The sequence below is a fragment of the Halichoerus grypus genome, chromosome 14 (genome assembly GCF_964656455.1).
Source record: "Halichoerus grypus chromosome 14, mHalGry1.hap1.1, whole genome shotgun sequence".
Lineage (NCBI taxonomy): Eukaryota > Metazoa > Chordata > Mammalia > Carnivora > Phocidae > Halichoerus > Halichoerus grypus.
The window spans coordinates 40,475,675-40,494,397 of NC_135725.1; the positions used below are offsets into that span (position 1 = coordinate 40,475,675).

The 18,723-nt window shown below is 40.4% G+C and overlaps 1 long non-coding RNA gene across 1 annotated transcript in view; it reads right to left on the minus strand.

Moving 5' to 3' along the window:
• The window catches only part of LOC144380093 (uncharacterized), a 53,876-nt gene extending 45,985 nt beyond the window's left edge, over positions 1–7,891 (minus strand). The window contains exons 1-2 of the long non-coding RNA XR_013443890.1: positions 7,759–7,891; positions 6,831–6,929 (exon numbers count right to left, since the gene is read on the minus strand). This is a non-coding gene — a long non-coding RNA (uncharacterized LOC144380093). The remainder of the gene's footprint in view (positions 1–6,830; positions 6,930–7,758) is intronic.
• Between the last annotated feature and the right edge of the window lie 10,832 nt (positions 7,892–18,723).

An 18,723-nucleotide genomic window follows, 5' to 3' on the forward strand; every position in this document is an offset into this window, starting at 1 on the left:
AAATTTCAGTATTTTAATTTTCAACTTGCCAATTATTTCCTACACATAATTTAGTAAATTAGCCTTCATGCAGTGACAGTTGTTGAAATTATAATTTTGTGATTCTTTTCTGAGAATTTCAGTTCACAACTGGATCTCCCTTTCAAGACAGTTGATTTATTTCAATAATTAGAGCATATCATTAAGAACACTGGGGGAAAAAATCCTTGCATGCATGCGTTTGCACACGCACATGTGTTTCATTAAATATTGGAGGAGAAATTTAAACTTCCTCTCTACTTAAAGGTAACCACAGGAAATTCTTGAATTTTATACTCTATTAATGTGATTATTTTAATTATTTTCATTAGTAGAGATATTAGAGACGGTATTTCTAGCAGCAAAACTGGAAATAGAAAACAAAGAAGTTTGAAGCACTTACTAAAAAGGGGAGGAAAAGGACATTTTAAGATGAAAACGTATTTTGCAGAATACCAATAGGCATTTACTAAACATTTACTGGAGGTGGAAATCAGGTTGCATGTGATCAGAAAAGTTTACAGCTCTGACTTTTCAACTGGAGGAGGTTCCCAATGACTTAGGTCACTCGTGATACCCTTTTAGAAACATGCAAGTATGACAGGGATGCTGTAGTAGCTACAGTCCTGTTCTACCTGAATTTCCCCAATGAGGATGGAGCCGCTCGTTCCCCCAGCTGCAGGGAGTGATGGCGAATGTCTCACAGCTGGGCAGTTCCCTAAGCTTTGCTCTCTGCTGAGGGGGGCTGGTAAAAGTTATGCTCTCTCTCATGGGGCAGGCACATCCAATGACTGCTCATGCGGGGCTACGATTGTCTAACTTGGGACCTCTCTGCAGGGCCAACCCCACTTCAGCATTCCCTGTGGAACTGGCTAAAATCTTAGTTGAAACTGTGTCATGGTTCAACTTGTCCCTGTGTCCAGTCCTGCTCCCCTGACTTCCTTACAGTTGTAGTTACCAAGAACATTATTTCCTCAATAAACTTCTTTTTTAAAAAAGATTTTATTTATTTATTTGAGAGAGAGAGAGAGAGTGCACACAAGTCAGGGGGGGAGCAGAGGGAGAGGGAGAAACAGAGAGGGAGACTGACTCAGAGATCGTGACCTGAGCTGAAGGCAGACACTTAACCAATGGAGACACCCAGGTGCCCCTCTCAAGAAAATTCTTATATGCGAATCTCCATCATAGAGTCTGTCTCCTAGGGCTCCCATTCTCTCACAGTTGGTACGAGGACTGTTTTTTTAAAGCATATTCTGAATGAGATTTTGGAGTTGGATCTGTGCTTCTCTGGCTGGCAATGAGTACACCATCGCTGATGATAGGGGCAGTCTTAATAGCCCCTGGGATATGGTACAATAGAATTTTAAAAATTTTACCAGTGCTGAACCAGGAGGGATACTGTGGAGGGAAATGCAGGGCTGGTGCAATATTACTAGTATTTAACACTCGGTATGTGGGGATGGAATGGAGAGAGGTAGTTCTTACAAGAACTAAGAAATTAGATGGCTATTTCTTGGGACAACCAATCCATTGGGGAAAGTATGAGAAATGCCTGGGAGTGGTTAACCACCAATTGAAGGCTGAATGTGAAAACCAGGGGCCTTTGGCAACATATAAAAAGGCTCTCACCTCCTATAGCTGGAGGGTGGAAAAAGCTGAGGATTAGGCCCAGTTAGTTCACTGTCCTTTTTCTTGTAAGTTTTCCCAGGAGAAGAGACCAACTAGAATCCTGGAAGAGCTAACCCCGGATGGAGTGAATTCATTCTAGGAAACAAAGTGACCTATGTGATGCAAGGGGTAGGCTGTAGTCCATGCTGTGTGGCATAACCCCTTTCAGGAACAAGATTCCCATTCTCCAGCCACCAGGACTGTTCCTGCTGAAGGGTCAGAGCTGAGGCTCTTCTCAGGCTTGCCCTAGGCTGAAAGTAACTGCTTCCCCCCAATTTACAACTCTTTCCAAAGTGCAGTTTAATTCAATAACAGGTTTGTACAGGGGTAGGAGGACAAGTTTTGTGGCTACCAAACAAACAAGCAAATTAACAAGAAGAAAAAAACCAAACACTCACTCTGAGTGAAACATTGAAGGGTCTGTAGGGCCATTATTGTCCTCTAATGGGTCACATTGGAGGAGTCTTCTGTTTTATGATACCATAATTTAATATGAAACATAAACAAGTAGTGAAAATACACAAGCATAATACAGACCAGGGATTTGCAAAACTATTTTAAAGTAAAGGAACTCTCTTTTTGTTCCAGACTTTTTTGGGTGTTTGGTCAGGAGGAGGGTAGAATTCCTATATATAATAAGGCTGTATATGAAATTCCTCTGGTTGGTGGATTTCCTTTTTCCTTCCTTTGTGTAGTTCATAATTTGGGTAGCAGGGACCTCTTTTACCTTGTCTCCTATTTCCTCTTTCTCTCCTCTAAAGAAGCTCCCTTACAGTGGCTTCTGGAGCAAGTTGGAGGAATCTTAATTCTCCACAGAGCAGTATTTATAAGTCACTGTTCAAAGTAACTACATGATAAAGGTCCTACAGAAGCCACCGAAACATTGGATGGGGGGTTGAAACTGGTGAGTTCTTTGCTTCTCCAGGCTTTGCTTCTGTACCATTTATTAACCCTTCTTGGTCCTTTATTCCCTATGTACCAAAACCCTACTTTGCATCCCTTTGGAAATCTCTTTGCTCTTTTGGTATCTCGGAATAACTAAATTTTGGGTTTTGGTTACAACTTCATGTCAACAAATCTAATGAGATGCTAACCAAGTTTGCTGCCTATTCTGTTCACTTCGAATCATAAACATTCATCATGAATATCATAGCAGTTACTGATGAAAATGTTCTAACAATTTCTCTTAGAGATACTCAAATTTTGTAATGAGTTTGGACACAGAGAGATTAAATGACTTGTCTGTCACATAATTAAATGGCAGAGTTGGGCTGAATACAGGGTCTTCATTCTCTTAGGCAAAATTTTCCAGCGTTCCATTTTAAGCCCTTTACATTTCACCAAGTGAATTTAAAATTATTCACCAAGTGTTGTTTTCCCACCCCATTAGACAAATAGTACCAAAGTGAAAGAAATATTAAAAGGAAAAATAAGATCCAACCCAAAGGTCTAACACATCTACTATCTTCCTTTTTCTATATCCTCTCCATAACCTCTTTCATACACAAGTACTTTTTTAATAGTCATAATTTTTGCAAGAGAGACCTCTACCTCCCCTTTCTGCCATTTCCTTCTTTTTCTTCTCATCTCCCATTTCTTTCTCTTCTTTATTTCCTCCCCTTCTTTTTTTTCATCCTTCTTTTTCTCTTCCTCCCCCTTCACTCAAGACTCAGTTGACAGCACACCATGCCGGCAAGGGGTTTGAAGCAACCAAGGTCTGTCTGTCTTCTGGGTTTCCCTTCTTTTTGAACAAAGGGAGTAAGAGGAACTTTTCAACAAATCAAAATTGATCCTTTCTCATGTACAAATCTGCCTGTGATGATCAGGGATTTGGAGGTGGGGACAGGAGAAACAGATTAACAAGTGTATCCTGAGATTTGTAAGGAAGAAGTTAGATTAGGTGGGTTAAGTTGGCCACAACCAAAGCCTAAAGGCCATAAATTCCTAAAATCTCATTTCCGTGAGGATAAAAACAGATGAAAACGTCGGAGAATTGAAACCAAAAGACTACGCCTGGCCTAAGCAAAGAGGGAGACAGAAGAGGGCACATTGGTTCTATATCAGCGAGGACCTTATTCTGTCCCAGTCTTGTTCCATAGGAGAGAACTGTGTGTCTGGGTGAAGAAAGAACTAAGTGTACCATGGACTTGTATGCTTGGGGTTCAGGCTACTAATGAATGCGTTCTCTTAAATGAGCATGACATCAGGTATTTGTCTTCCCTTGAAGAACTTGCTGTGATTAGAACAGGGCTGTAATGTGACCTTCGTGGTCAGGAACAGAGCAGGGGAAATCAGCTATATCCTGAGAACAATGTTCACCTCCCGCCTAGGTCCCCCTTCAGTTTCCTTGGTATTTGGCAATTTCCATCATCTCTGCTCAGAAGTAGCACTGGTTCCTATAGCCTGAATTTTCTACTGGGGACCATTTGGCTACATAGTTTCCAGTAGGCATTGCTATAATTCCGCTATAGCCCCTTTCTCCACCAACATTGGCTCATGAGGGAATTGAGACTATAAACTTTTACAACGCCACTTCTCTGGGCATCTTTGGGTCCCGTGGGGGATAGGTGGGTGAGGTAATGGACAGAACATGGAGACCAAGGACTCTGTCCATTTTGCTGGGGAATCCCCATTGTCAAGTGTTACTGGAGAGCAGCTGTCACCTTGGCCCCTCTGACACCTACTGGAGCAGGAGACTTCTCCTTGGCTACTTTCTTTTGGACATGTCCAGAAAAGACAATGTTCTATTCTGTAGCCAGAAACCTTCAGCCACAGGCAGCACATGGAGAGATGACTGAAATAGACCAGATTTCTCCCATCTCTCAGTCACTGGAAAGCACTTGGGAACCTCTGGTCCTATAATGGGGAGGTGTTGAGGACTGTGTAGACTAGCCTGGACTTTATAACACTACTGGCCAGAGGGACCTGACCGGGATACGTGAATCGCATCCCGAATCATACAATGGGATATCTTAACGAGGCTTGCAGTCCACTTTTTCACTTACTTGTACATCACAAACATTTCCCATATTGCAACATGGTTTTGAATATTTGTTTAGTGAATGGCCTTCATAATTACGATTTGATTGCAGCATAATGTTTCCCTTAAGAGGATGTGCCATAATTTGTGAGGCATTCATTGATTGCTGGACATTTAGGTTTTTTCCAATGTTTCATGATTACAAATAATGTTGCAAAAATATGCCTATTGCTTCTTTTCTCATTTTAAATCATTTCCTTAGTGTACATTCCCAAGAGTGAGATTAGTGAGTCAAAAGTGTAAACATTTTAGTTAAACAAGTCCAAAGGGAAAAACACTTTCTATATGCTCGAAAAGTAAACTATGAATCTGGAAAATACCAATTGGCTGGGTCTGAATCTCTGCCCCATTTGATTTAATTTGAAATAAAGGTAAGCTTTCTTTTTCTATAACTGAATCCTATGAATTAACATCAACCACAAAGGCCCTACCAACAGGCTGACCAAACAGACTCTAACTGCAAGGCTGTGATACAGCATAACAGAAATTATCTTGCCCTTGGGTTCAGTACAACATCCAATTGCATTATCATTTTCCCAGTAAATAGCTCTTGTCATCCCTAACTACAGCTGTGTGAAACCAACAGCGTCCACTTGGCAGTGAATCACATACCAAAGTGTTACTCAATTATTATCCAGAAATAAAACTTAAATCACTTCTCCTGGCTAACTGAGTGTAAGGTACTTTTTATTTACTGAAGGGTGAAATCATGCCTTTCAAGCAAGCTTTGGTTTCAAGTGTCACTTTTCTGATAGGGGAGGGTATTTTGATGGCCTCAAAATGTAAGGTGGACTCACAAAGCTCTCTCTCCCTTTTCCTTCTTCCCATGGTTTTTGGCATTCAGGATGTAATCCTGGAGCTTCACCTTAAGGCAAATTCCACACTTCCCTTACCGTTTCCCCAAGGAAAACACATTTCACAATAGTTATACTACAGTGGTATTTCTTTCACTTCAACAAAAATTTATTGAGTGTGTACGTAGCAGGGCGTATGGAAAGAATATGGCTTGAGAATCATGCTGACCTGCTATGTATTCAGGAAAACTGTGTGTAATTTCTCTAAATCCCAATGCCCTCATTTATTAAATGAAAATAATAATACCTCTCTCACAAATTATGAAGTACCAACAATATAAAAAATAGGAAGTTCTTGGTAGACAATAGGCACTCAATAAATGTTACTTCTTTTTCTTGAGGTCTAGATGGAATACAAAATTGCAGGACAGGGTTCCTGCTCTCAGAGCCTACAGAATAGCAGATATGAGCAGGTAAATACTAGGACCTATGATACAAAGGTCTGTGACAAATACCATCAAAGAGAAACAAAGTTTGAAAGGAAAGATCAAGGAGAGACAATGGAGATCGTCTAAAGAGGGGATGTAAAATAGTGAACATGAACTTGGATCTCGATTCAGAGATTCCGGGTTTCACAAGTCACCAAACTTCTTTGGGACTAAATTTCTTCATCGAGAAATGAAGGAAGTCAATTAATATTAATAGAGTTTTGAAACAAATGACATCATGTATATGAAATCTCTTTGGGCTCTAACATCCTTTGCATTTGTTAGTTATTTCACTAATGATAATTCCAAATTTAACTAGCTGGAAACCCTTTGTGGAGGTAGTGGGATATGAAATAGCTGTTAGGGAATGGATTGGATGTTGACCACGTATTATAAGAATTGGCTGAGGGAGTAGCTTAAGTGAAGTTTCACGGGAAAGAAAATGCACCATAGGGTGAATGAGTTTAAGTAGAAATAATAGTGAAAAATGGGTTGGGACCATATGGGAAAAACTGGATGGATGGTTTGCTCAGCATGTATTTACATTTTATTTTACATCATGGGAAGTTCTTACAGTTTTTTCAACTGGAAGCAAAAGCACCCTCATCTCTCTCCTCTCAGAATGGAGTCTTAGAAAAGAATTCTCACAGTGGTATAGAAACTGCACACTCTCCCTCCCCTGTTGAGAAGGAATTTAGAGCACACATCCCAGAATCAACAATTGAATTGGAGGTTGACTAAAAATATTCTGTGGAAGTCTTAAATAACAACCCCCCACATCGATGTTCACATTTTAATCCCCAAAAGTTGTGAATATGTTACCTCATGTGGAAAAAGAGGATTTTGCAGGTGCGATTAAAGATCTTGAGATGGGAATAGTGTCCTAGATGATCCAGGTGGGCCCAGTGTAATCACAAGTGTCTATAAGAAAAAGGCAGGAGCATCAAAATCAGAGAGAAGAGAGGTATGCAGCAGAAATTGGAGTGAAGTGCTTTGAAGATGGAGGAAGGGGCCACCAGTCAAGGAATGTAGCTTCTGGAAGCTGAAGAAGGACAGGATTCACCCTAGAACCTCCAAGAGAAACGCAGCCTTGCCAACACCTTGATCTTAGGACTTCTGACCTCCGGAACTGTCGGGTAATAAGCTTGTATTGTTATAAGCCATTCAGTTTGCAGTAATTTGTTACATCGATGATAGGAAACTAACACCTGTCCTCCATCACTGTTGTTTTTAGCGTATTTTCAATCTCTGTCCCTAACCCACTACCCACACCCATTTTAAATATATTAAAATACCCAAATTTTTCTCCTGGGATTTCTTTGAGAATATAAATGCATATTGTCAAACTAAACATTTTAGTACCTGTAAAGAGGTTCAGATTTGATCTTTAAAAAAAATCCAAGATCCATCTGCAAGTAGTACTTTTGCCTGTTTGGTTTTTCTCATCAACTTGACACTACTTGGAGTCAAGGGAGTCCCTGAATTGTCCATACCAAGGAGTTTCAGCTTAGGACCAGGGGGGCTCCACAGACACAAAGTTAATTTTCAAATACTGCTCTTTCCAAATGGTTCCAACCCTTCGCATACACATCTATTCAGAAGACTTTTTTTTTTTTCTACCCAGTGTTCAACTTGGCCCTTGTACTTCCTGGAATTTGGAGAAAAAAAAAATCACTAACTTTTAAGCATAAAATAACAAGAAACTGGAAAGGGGAAAAACATCACAAACCAAGGTGCTTTAAGAACTTACCAGGATTCCTTCATGGCCATTCTTTTGTATCCCTCTCCCCTATGACTTCAGCCAAAAAACATTAAAATGAGTTCCTTATACCGTACATGGTTTGCAGGTGAGGGTTGTCTGAGCTTTAATTTGCTGTTTGATTCGCCCCAGGATTTTCAGGTGTTGCATGAGGGAGTAAAGTACAGAGTGTACCTTAGTTCTTGGTTGTTAGCCATTGGATGATGGCCATCGTATTATTAAACCATCCAAGCACGCTGGGTCTCAACCACAAAATTTAATTTTCCCTACTGCAGGGACTAATCAACTACTATAGACTTAAAGACCTAAAGAGACTGTTTTTATCTGCAAAAAATTCCCCCTTCAGACTGAAGTGGAGCTAATTTTAGTTTTGTCTATCCTCAGGGTTACAAACATTGATAGAAATTCAGCTTGATGAGAAACAGATAAGAGGTGGAATTTATATGAATCCAATCTGTGACACAAATTAAAGAAAGATGAAATCTCTGAGGTTCTTGGTAACACCTTGGTAAATAATGTTTGGGGATTCCGCTATAGACAGTTCTTGTTAATATATTTTTACATCCTCTAGCTACCTCTAGGAGCTAATGTCTCCCCATTCCTTCCTGCTGTCCCCAGGAGGATTTTTCTCTTCTCCGACCCCTTTCCCTATTTCTAGCACCTCTTCATCCTCCATTGTCATCATATCCCACCTCTAACTGCATACCAGAGGACGGAATTGGTGATCCTGAAGCAAAGGCAGGAAAGAGAAGAAAATCACGTGCACTGGATGCCTGTGATACTGGTCTTGGACTCTTTTGCCAGACCTCATTGATGACAGAGAATAAGACATTAGGGCCACTAGTTTTCAGGTGCTTATTACTGGTAGCCCAACCCTTCTAACTGATTATCAAGGCATCCCATTATACAATCAAGATTTTTTAATGATAGAAAGGACCTTGCAAATATTCTTAAATCTTTTAACCCTTATCTTTAAAATTACTTAAAATATGTAAGGCCCCCAGAGACGTAAAATTCCTATTTTGACCATCTAAAGGCTGCTACTGAAGCAAGGGGTGCCACATGGCATCGATTGTTCCTAGGCTGATGCAATCAGCATGGAATAATAAGATGGAATGGGCTGACTCTTGAGGTGGAAAAACTTTTGATTATGCGGATTACACGATCAGAAGCAGCAAATCCATATGGCTCCAAGCCAAGTGACAATTGCAGGAAGGGCACTGCATCTCTTTCAAATATTTAAGGATGATCTCATAGAGACATCAAAGACATAAGTTGTAGCTATAGCAAAGGGTTGATTTGATTGCTTTAGGACACAAATTGTTTGGCATAACACCAGAGTTTAGGGGTAAATTCCAAGTACTTATACAGGTGACCCAAGACTTACAGCTGCTTAACTTGTAACTATTGTTCAGGAAACAATTAAGATGTAAGTGCAGGGGTACAAGTCAGCAGTATACTCCGGGGAGCTCCTGGGACGTATAGGGTTTGGGGGGCTGGCTAGAAGACCAACCACAATTTTTGATAATTTCTATTGAAACATATGATCACAGTGCTATACAGCCAACTTACAAACTAGCTTTTCCAAGCGATCTGTGTTTTGCAATGCCAGACTTGTCCGGAGGAAACAAACTAGTGTCTTACTTGATGCAAGTATATGATCCGATTTTTTTCACTGGACTGGAAAGTTGATTCTGACCGAAGACTGAAATACCCGTTAACCAGACTGCATTGTCAAGTTTTCCCAATATGATTGAGAGTCATTACATTTACCTGAGAGGGCAGTAGATTTCATGGTAAGGATCGAATGGCTAATTGGAAGAAGACAGCGCTTTACTTTTTTTATACCTTAATGGGACAAATGTTATGAGGTGTTTGTTCACCATTCCACCTTTCTTCCTTATTTAAGAAAACCCCAGTTTTGTTGGGTAGTCATGTGCTCAGTCCCAGGAGGGGCCTCCTGCTGTAATAAATGAGTCATAGATAACCCTTTCCTCTCTGTTAGTTATTGGTTATAGGAGTAGGTATAAGAGCAGCTCTTGTCAATGAGATGATATAAAAAGCATGAAGAAGACTTTTTTGCTGCCATCATTCCTTAGCCCCCTTCTGTTTAGGACGCGGTTCCAAAAAGTCGTGATGATTGGTACATCGGCAGCCATTCTGAGATCATCAGGGGAGACCTCCGCACAGGACTGAGGATACACAGAGCAGAAAGAGAAGGGCCCTCAGCAATCAGTAAGTCCCAAATGCAACCCAGGAATCACCTCCTTTGGCCTTCTTATTCTGGAAACAAAAAATGTTTTCTATTTTAAGCAGCTTTCGGTGGAGTATTTTGCTGCAGTCAGCAAAAAGCATTCTAGATGATAAACTCAATAGACTCTCTTCCATTGGGCGACACCATGCTCCATCATGGAACTCAGAAATCAAAGATTAGAAAACAGATCTGAGAGCCTGGGGCCAAGGTGTTTCCCTACAGGCAATTATGAGAAGAATTTAAACCGGAGCAATCTTCCCCTTATAAAAATTAACCCAACTCACAGGTAAAGGAACAGTTGAGTTCAATAACTTTTTCAGATAAGAGAATCATATTTCGCTCTGATATTTTGGAAGGGAAAAGTAACTGAGAAGTCAGAATTCCCGCAAACGTGTAGGATGCGCTGCCTTAACATTCTATTTAGTTTTCGAAAATGGTCTCGCTTGCTCTTTTGGGAAATATCTTTGGTAAGTTTCACACCTGCATTCCAGGAAGTTGAGATATCTGAATTTTACTTATTAAAATGAGACATGGTCTCAATTACCTTCTGAAGAGAGAACAGCATGAGCAAGATCACTGTGAGTCCCCCAGATGTAAAATTAATTCACGTTCCCTTTAACCACATAAGTATTTCGTAGACAATCTGTGAGACAAGGCGAGGGTGGGAAGAGCGGAGAGGAGATCAGAAGGCGTGTGAATGAACTACTGGTCCCTTTAAATTCGCCGGTTCTGGCGATAAAGGCTGTACTACACACCTGTTAAATTCATCAAGAAGAGGCTTAGAAAGAAAGCCATTTCGAAGTGTTCTTTCAAAACCATGGCTGTCGAGGCTTTACAGGAAACATTAGCTTTAAATGAAAATTGGAAATTGAAGGAAGTTCCTACCCAAGAAAACAATTATAAGTATTCTTAATTGCCTGGAAATAATTTGTCATGCGAAATCGGACCGGGCGCGATACATTTACAGAAATGGCTCGGAGGAACCCATGTTGTAATGCGCAGAGTTTCTCTGCGCAGAGCGTTCCGATAACACAGTCGAGACAAGGAATCTGACTTTCGCTTTTTTCTCTCCTCCCCTTCCTTCCCCACCGCCTCTTCTTGCTTTCTGAGGCCGGGGAGGGACCGAGGGGAGGAAGACCAGGCATAAAATAACTGCAAGAGTCAGTGACTGCTACTCAATATATTTTATTATTTCAGGAATTCATTCAAAGCCGGGCTGCAATTACATTTAAAACAGGAGAATAATGGGCTATTGACATGTATATGGTTTTAGAAATATAAGGCCTCATTTTCTCAGCTGGAATTTCCCCTACAATGTGCATTTGCATTACATTAGAGATGCTCTTTTGGAAAAAGAGGATCACATGCATTCAGACATCTTGACATTATCTGGGTCAGAGGCAACATTTAAAAGCAATAGCCCTACTAGGACCAAAGCTCTCTTACAGGCAAGCATCGCAGTGCATTAGAGAGAAAGGAGGCAAGCCCTGAGCGTCTCCCTGCATTGGCCATGTTTTATGACATACCTGCCTAACCCAGACATTAATCTACTGAAGATGAATTGGCCTGGTCATGGTCCTCTACTAACCTTCAACGGCGAGTACATTACCTAAATTGAAATCTGTACTTTTTCATGCTGCGTGTGGTTTGATGTGATGGTCCAAGGAATGTAGGGTGCATTAGAATTGGTTTTTCGGTGAAGAGAATCTCCCCTCCTATTTACCTTTCAGCTGGGCAGCCGCAGGCTTTCCTGCTCACTTGACAATGAAGGCATTATTCTCTACTGCTTCACCCGAGAGTACCTACCCTGGCCGGCTCAAAATTGCATGGCCCTGGTCAGGTATGTAAGCAACCCAGTGCCTTTCCTGTTCCCAGAAATGCCAAAGGCATAATGAAAAAGGAATGCAGAAGTCTTCACCTGTTGTAATTGTCTAATAAAGCCCCACACAATGAATTCTTTGTCATCTTCCAAGAAGAGGTCAGTTGTAGGTGTCAGTGATTACATGAGCACTTTATGTGAATAGAAGGACCTGTATAATTGGTGTGATACTACGAGGAAAATCGCATCAAAGTTGCACAAGATGTCTATCATTTTCTAATCCCTCACGTCCTAGTTCCTCAGGCATGACACCCTTTATTCACCCTGCACTTCTACTTCTTTCCAGAATGAGCAGGGAAACTAGACTTGCCCTGGCCCCTCTATAATTACTGTAATAAGTCGGGGGGAAACTAGGAGACAGTGAATCCTTGTGAAACTCCCTTGAATCTTCTGTTCTTGTGCAGGTTAAAATTGAAAGAGTAAACGGACACAATAGGGGTCGTGAGCATAGGCTTTATGGACGGATAACCTGGGTTCAAATCCTACTCCTCCATCTATGGAGAGGGGTGACCTTTGAGCTTCATTTCCTCATTGGCAAACTGGTGATAATAATGAAGACTGAATGGGATCCTGTAATCATTCATTCATTCAACAAGTGCTTAGGAAACAGGTCCATGTACCAGGCACTGCGTGTGTCGCTAGCTGTCAGGGATAGAGCGCTGGTATCTTGCTTTCATGGAGCCTACAGCGATCAATCCAGGAAAGCATTTAGCATACAGTGCTTGGCACATAGTAAACACACCGTAAATTGGCTATTATCATCATAATTACTGTAGTAAAAGTATGCGGAGTCGCATTTCCACACTTCCCATTGAAGATATTCCATGCTGTCATCTAGAAGAGCAACAGAAGGGTTATTTTAAACAACGGTATGACACTCTCCAGACAAGCATAGTTTAGAAATTTGACTACCCGCTTTCTCGGTGCAGATACTTTTGTAAAACCATCAAGTCTTTGTTTTGGCAATCAAAGATGATGGTGCATTCAGGGGTTTTCACTGAGGGATTGAGAACCAATGAGGTGCCAGACTTGCACTAGGGGGAGTCTGGAAAGACTTTTCCCATTATTAACATCTTTTTTGTTCTCAGATTGTTCCCAGAACAACTTCAAAGAAACGACCTTGCTCCTGAGTGTAAATGCTCCCAATGTTTTGATCCATGAAGGACCCATTCAATATTGGTGATCAAAAGTGCCAATGTTGACATTCGAGGAGTTGAATTTCAGTGCCATTAACCCTCCCTTTAGAGAACTGACTTCATTTGTTTACAAAAGTCACTTAAAGTGAGAATGACATGGCTTGGCAGGATCCCCTGGAACTGGGGTGCAAACAATTGTAACATAAATAAGTAGTCTCTGGCAAATGGGTGCCAAAAGAAGGGACATGGGTTGGTGTCGCTGGGGAGGAGAACTGTACACCTGTTGGAGTTATACGTGGCATGAGCCAATGATATTTATTTCCACTTTCTCAGGCAATAAATTTGCTTGGTGAGTAATGGTGCACACCTCCCAATTTAGAAAATTAGAGAGAGAGAGTTTCCGTTCCGGGGAAATGGCTCCAAAGGGTGTGTGGAGAGCTGGAGGCTCTTTAAATAATCCAAACTCTCCACAGAGCAACTCCTTAGAATTTGTTTCACTGGCATTAGGAGTGATTTGCAGAGAACACAGAACATTTAAATATAGACACTGTATTATACAAGCCTTTGATGACAGTATGAAAGAAGTGCTCTGCAGAGAACATGGTAAAATAATGTGAGCCTCCACCATAAATAACCTGAAGAGGTCATTGCACTGTTTTGTTGAATGTGACTTATTCCTTAGACTTGGAGAATAATGGTCACTAAGCAAGGCCTCGAATTCGATGCATCTAACGACTAAATCACGAAATGTTTTTAGATGTACTGATAAAAGCAAATACAGGTAAAAGCAAGCCCAAGACTAGACTGAATTTCAAGTTTAAATGCTGTTCTCTGTTGATTTTTTTTCCCCAAGATTATGAAGGCATTTATATATTTTGCTTTGACCCCGTTTTGTTGTTTTGGGGATTTTCCTAGGGATACGGTATTTAAAAGAATATCCAGTAATATGAAGCATCTTTGCAGAAGTGAAACCATCAAATAGATGCAGGAAAACCCATGCTCTTGCTTCTGATGGAGATTGGAATAGGACCCTCTCTTCATGTCACCAGAGCCTTTAGTTCCCAGTTCTTTAATTGGTATCTGGAAGTACTAATAGAGAAGAACAAAAGTTTCTGCCAACCTCGCTTGCCTAGATAGCTTGTTTGCTCACATCCCCCGCCCCCCACCCCCGCCAGCATTGAGTGACAGAAGGCAAAGAGAGGAGAGCAATAATTTTCTAATTAAGTCACAATACAGAGGCAACACCATTATTTCTTTTATCCTGCAGACTTCAGTGTATCAGTCAGGATAGTCTGAATTATGCTATGATAACAAAAATTCAAAAACCCCACTGGCTTAAAATGTTCATTTTATCTCTATCTTCCACTGTATAGTCAACATGGCTTAGTAGGGGCCCTGCTCAACGAAGTCACTGGAAGATAACATTAACATTTAACACTTGCTTTCAAACTCTCCGTGACAGGAGAAAGGGGAACGTGGAAATGTCAAAACTGACTTTTAAATGCTTCCACTTAGTGGGGACACATAAAACGTCTTCTTCCTTGTCATTGTTCGAGTAAGGCATGTATCTAAGCTAATTTCCAGGGGACAGGGAAGTGCAATTCCCCCATGTATCCAGCATTACCATACCCAGGAACATAATAATCTACATCAAGATTCCCAAAAGTCCTGTTCATCACATAGGCCGGTGGCTCTCAACTGGGGCAAATTTGCCCCCCAGAAAACACTTGGCAATGTCTGGAGACAGTTTCGATTGTCCCACTGTGGAGAGGGTGGTACTGTCATCTAGTGGTTAGAGGCCAGGAATGCTGCTAAACACCTTACAAGGCACAGGACAACCCCCATAGCAAAGAATTAATTGGTCCAAAATGTCACTAGTGCTGAGACTGAGAAACCCTGCATTAGATTACTGGGTTTCTCAATACTGGCGTCCATAAGAAAGTCCATGCCCAGACAAATTAAGACATATTTTAAAGCTCTGGTAATGGAAACTGTGTGTTATTGGTGAAGGAATAGACAAATAGATCAATGGAACAAAAAAGGGAACCTCAAAACGAATTCACTTTTTCTGAATGTGGAGGATGCTAGAAGCAACAATCCCACACAAGGCAGAATGACGTGAAGGTAGTTATCTATGTGGAGAAAAAATAAAGCCATGTCTTTTTCTCATATCATACCCAGGGATAAATTCTGAATGGATTAAAAATGCAAAAGTAAAAACATGACTGTAAATTTACTAGAAAATAGGAGCGTGTTTTTATGAAAGAGTAAAGGACATCTTCTTAAAACACACAAAAAAACTAAAAGAAAGATATGAATAATTATCCCGATATCAAAATTATATGACAAGCAAAAGACTGGAAAAAGCACTTGTGAATGTTTACACAACACCCATCTAAAATATATAATAAAAAGTCACCTGAAATTTATAAGGAAATTGATTAAATATAAAAGAAAAGAGGGAAAACGCAAAATGAGTCTGGAGCATCTTGTGGTGTCTGAAAATAAGGAAAAGCTCAGAAACCAAATGAGGATAGCATTGTCAAAGGGCCAGAGGAACCAACATAAAGGAGCTTCCAGTGGCAAAGCTGGAACAATTTGAGCAATAAAATAAACATGTTTTAACAGTATGTTATAAACAATAAAATAACATATTACTGGATTATAACCCAAAGCGTAAAATAAATATACAGGAGTCCATGCTGATATAAATGATTGAATAAATAAATAAATAGGAGAGAAGAATTCCACTTGATGTAAATCGTACCCCTCCCCCAGGAGGCGGGACTTCACTGTTCCCCCTCCCCCAGCCTCCATGTGACTTGCCTCAAAAGAACAGAATATGGAAAGGAGGGAATGATGGAACTTTACGGTGGAACAATCTGGCAAATACTATCTAGGTCATACACATATGATATGTTAATATCAAAGAAAAAGGTCTACAAGGATTCATATTAAAGCAAAAATGGTAGTTGTCTTGGTTAGCAGACAAGGTGGAAAATGTGATATGTGGCTATATGGAGAGAAGAAGGGAGCAGCTGTACTTGGAAATAATATATTTTTAGTCCTTATATAATTTACAAGCAATTTAAAATAAATAACCATCTTGTGTGTTTGTTGAAGATGGTCCATTCTTTGACCTTTACCGTCAGAAATTTAGTAGGTCTGGAGTGGGTCCAGAAATAAGAATTTTTAACAAGTGCTCTGGATGGTTCTAATATGGCACATCAGACATTGCCCTCAAGAAACCGAAAGCTAATAAATAAGTTTTCAAGCTGTGTTCCATATATTACTTACTTTTCTGAGCGGGAAAAATGTTAATTGCATACGTCCATCCCTCAACCAGTGTTAGGATTTGAAAGGGCCCAAGTTCTGATCCAAATGAGACATAAAACCAAAGACTAAGGTGAATGGGAGATAACAGTATCATATAATTACATATACATAGGTAATAAAGCTGATACTGGAAGGTGTGGCTTAGGTCTGTGGATAGGTGAATTTCACGATATTAAGTTACAAAATTAAACACTCACCTACCCAGTCACACTGAACAGATCTCTGCTTTTACCTCATGGCAAAAAACAGGTGCTGTCTTCAATCAATTTCACCCCCATGGTGAGAGAAAAGAGCTTCCCAGTATATTCCTCTTGAACATACCAAAGAAAATTTGTTCCACCTTCCATGAGGAGCAGTAAGTGAGGGTCTGTAGAGAGGCCAAGAGTGTTATCCTAGTGGAGTTCTTTCCACAGCGGAAGAAACATCTTGGAATAGGGAAGGGTTGAACCCCTAAAGATATAGGAGGATATGAGAAAATACTATGGCATTATTCAAAGAATGTTCCCCCTTAAAGGCAGCTCTATCATTCAAAAGCTCTTCTAATTAATGCTTCAGTTTTTCAATTCTATGTTTCCCAATATTTTATCAACATTGAATTCATACTTTTTATGTGTGGTAGATTAATAAAATAATGGTCCTCAAGTTTTCACTTGTTCTTTTTATTTTTAAGATTTATTTATTTATTTTAGAGGAGGGAGGTGAGGAGAGGGGAGAGAGAATCCTGAGCAGATTCTATGCTGAGCGCAGAACCTGTGCAGGGCTGGATCCCACGACCTGAGCCGAAACCAAGAGTTAGACGCTTAACCTACTGAGCCACCCAGGCGCCCCTTCACTTGTTCTTATATCCATAACCTTGTATGGCCCCACCCACAATTACTTTGAGCTTCACCACAAATATTTTGACCAATCGAACTTGACAATGAGACTTAAAGTTTATTTTCACACTGGGTTTTGGAGCCCCAGCCAGTGTCACCATATGAATAGACCTGGCCTAACTTATCGTGTGAACCGAATCAGATAGCCAAGAGACTTTCATTGTTCCAGCTGACATGTTGCAACACAACTACCGGACCTGTGAGTGAGGTCATCTGACACCAGCTGGCCCCAGACAACCTGCCAAATGACCACAGACACATGAGTGAATGCAGATGAGATCAGGAGTCTGGCCTGAACCAGAAAAAGATCCACCCAGTAGAAAAGTCAACTAATAAAACGGTCAAGCCACTAAGTTTGGTCTGCAGCAAAAGCTATATGATACTCTACATAGCATGAAGTATATCTCCAAACAATATTGTATAATTTTTTTTTTATATTTTGTGTGGAAATTCGGAAACTTCCTATTGCTGAAAATTTAAATACTGGGTCATGAAACTTATGAAATAAAAGTAAAAACAATGTAAACCTCAATCATCTTAAAACTGGAGGGTTTGTTCCTGTATTGTCCTCCAGACCTCATCCCCAAACTCTATCTGAACATTCTCTAGCTGAATACAAATTTGACATGAGACCTCAGTGTCACTAGGTTAATGGCTGTGCACTCAACTTGCACAGTAACTACATTTAAATATTAGCATATTCATTACATTAGGCATTTTTGTTTTCAGGACCGTGCCATTGGACAATACTGAGAAATATACCGAGTCCCATTATGCTCCCAAGAAGGAACTGAGTATGTAATTCTTCCCGAGTGATGGCTTCAGGAGTTCCTTAGCAGCTTTGATCCTTGTAAACATGTTTCTATCAAGTGCGGGATTGAACTTCATATTGGTGGGAACTGTTTGAATATTCAAATACAACAAATTTAATTTTTCACAGGAGTTTGCATTTGAAATAGGTAAACTTGATCTGTTTCCTCTGTGGATTTGGTACAACTTTGCCTATCAATAATAAGATGCTATTTAATGTCCCAGAATTCCCCACGGAAGGGGCCATCAAAATGGAGCAGTCATCGGAAAGAGCTGGAGGAAGGAGTCTGCCAGGAAGAACCACCTATGGTCCTCCATTTCTTAGATAGTTGGCAACTCAACTCCTCCCCGACTGCAAGCTCAGTGACTTCCTAAACAAGGTGCTGGAGCACCAAGAATTCAGCACCACCACCAGTGGCCCTATCATCCTCCCCTTCTTGGTTCTTCTCCCCAACCTGTCCAAGCTCCTTTGGGAATCTTTGGATGAGTGCCAGTAAGATTGGCTAAGGCATACCCTGGGTTGGAATCAAAGTTATTTTAAGAAGATTTGTTATGTAGAAAACATCCAGAGTTTGAAGCATTTGAAATCTCTTAGCTTTAAGTTGTAACCTATCCCATATAACAACAACAACCAAAAAAGTCTCAAAAGCTAAAGGGAAATACCTT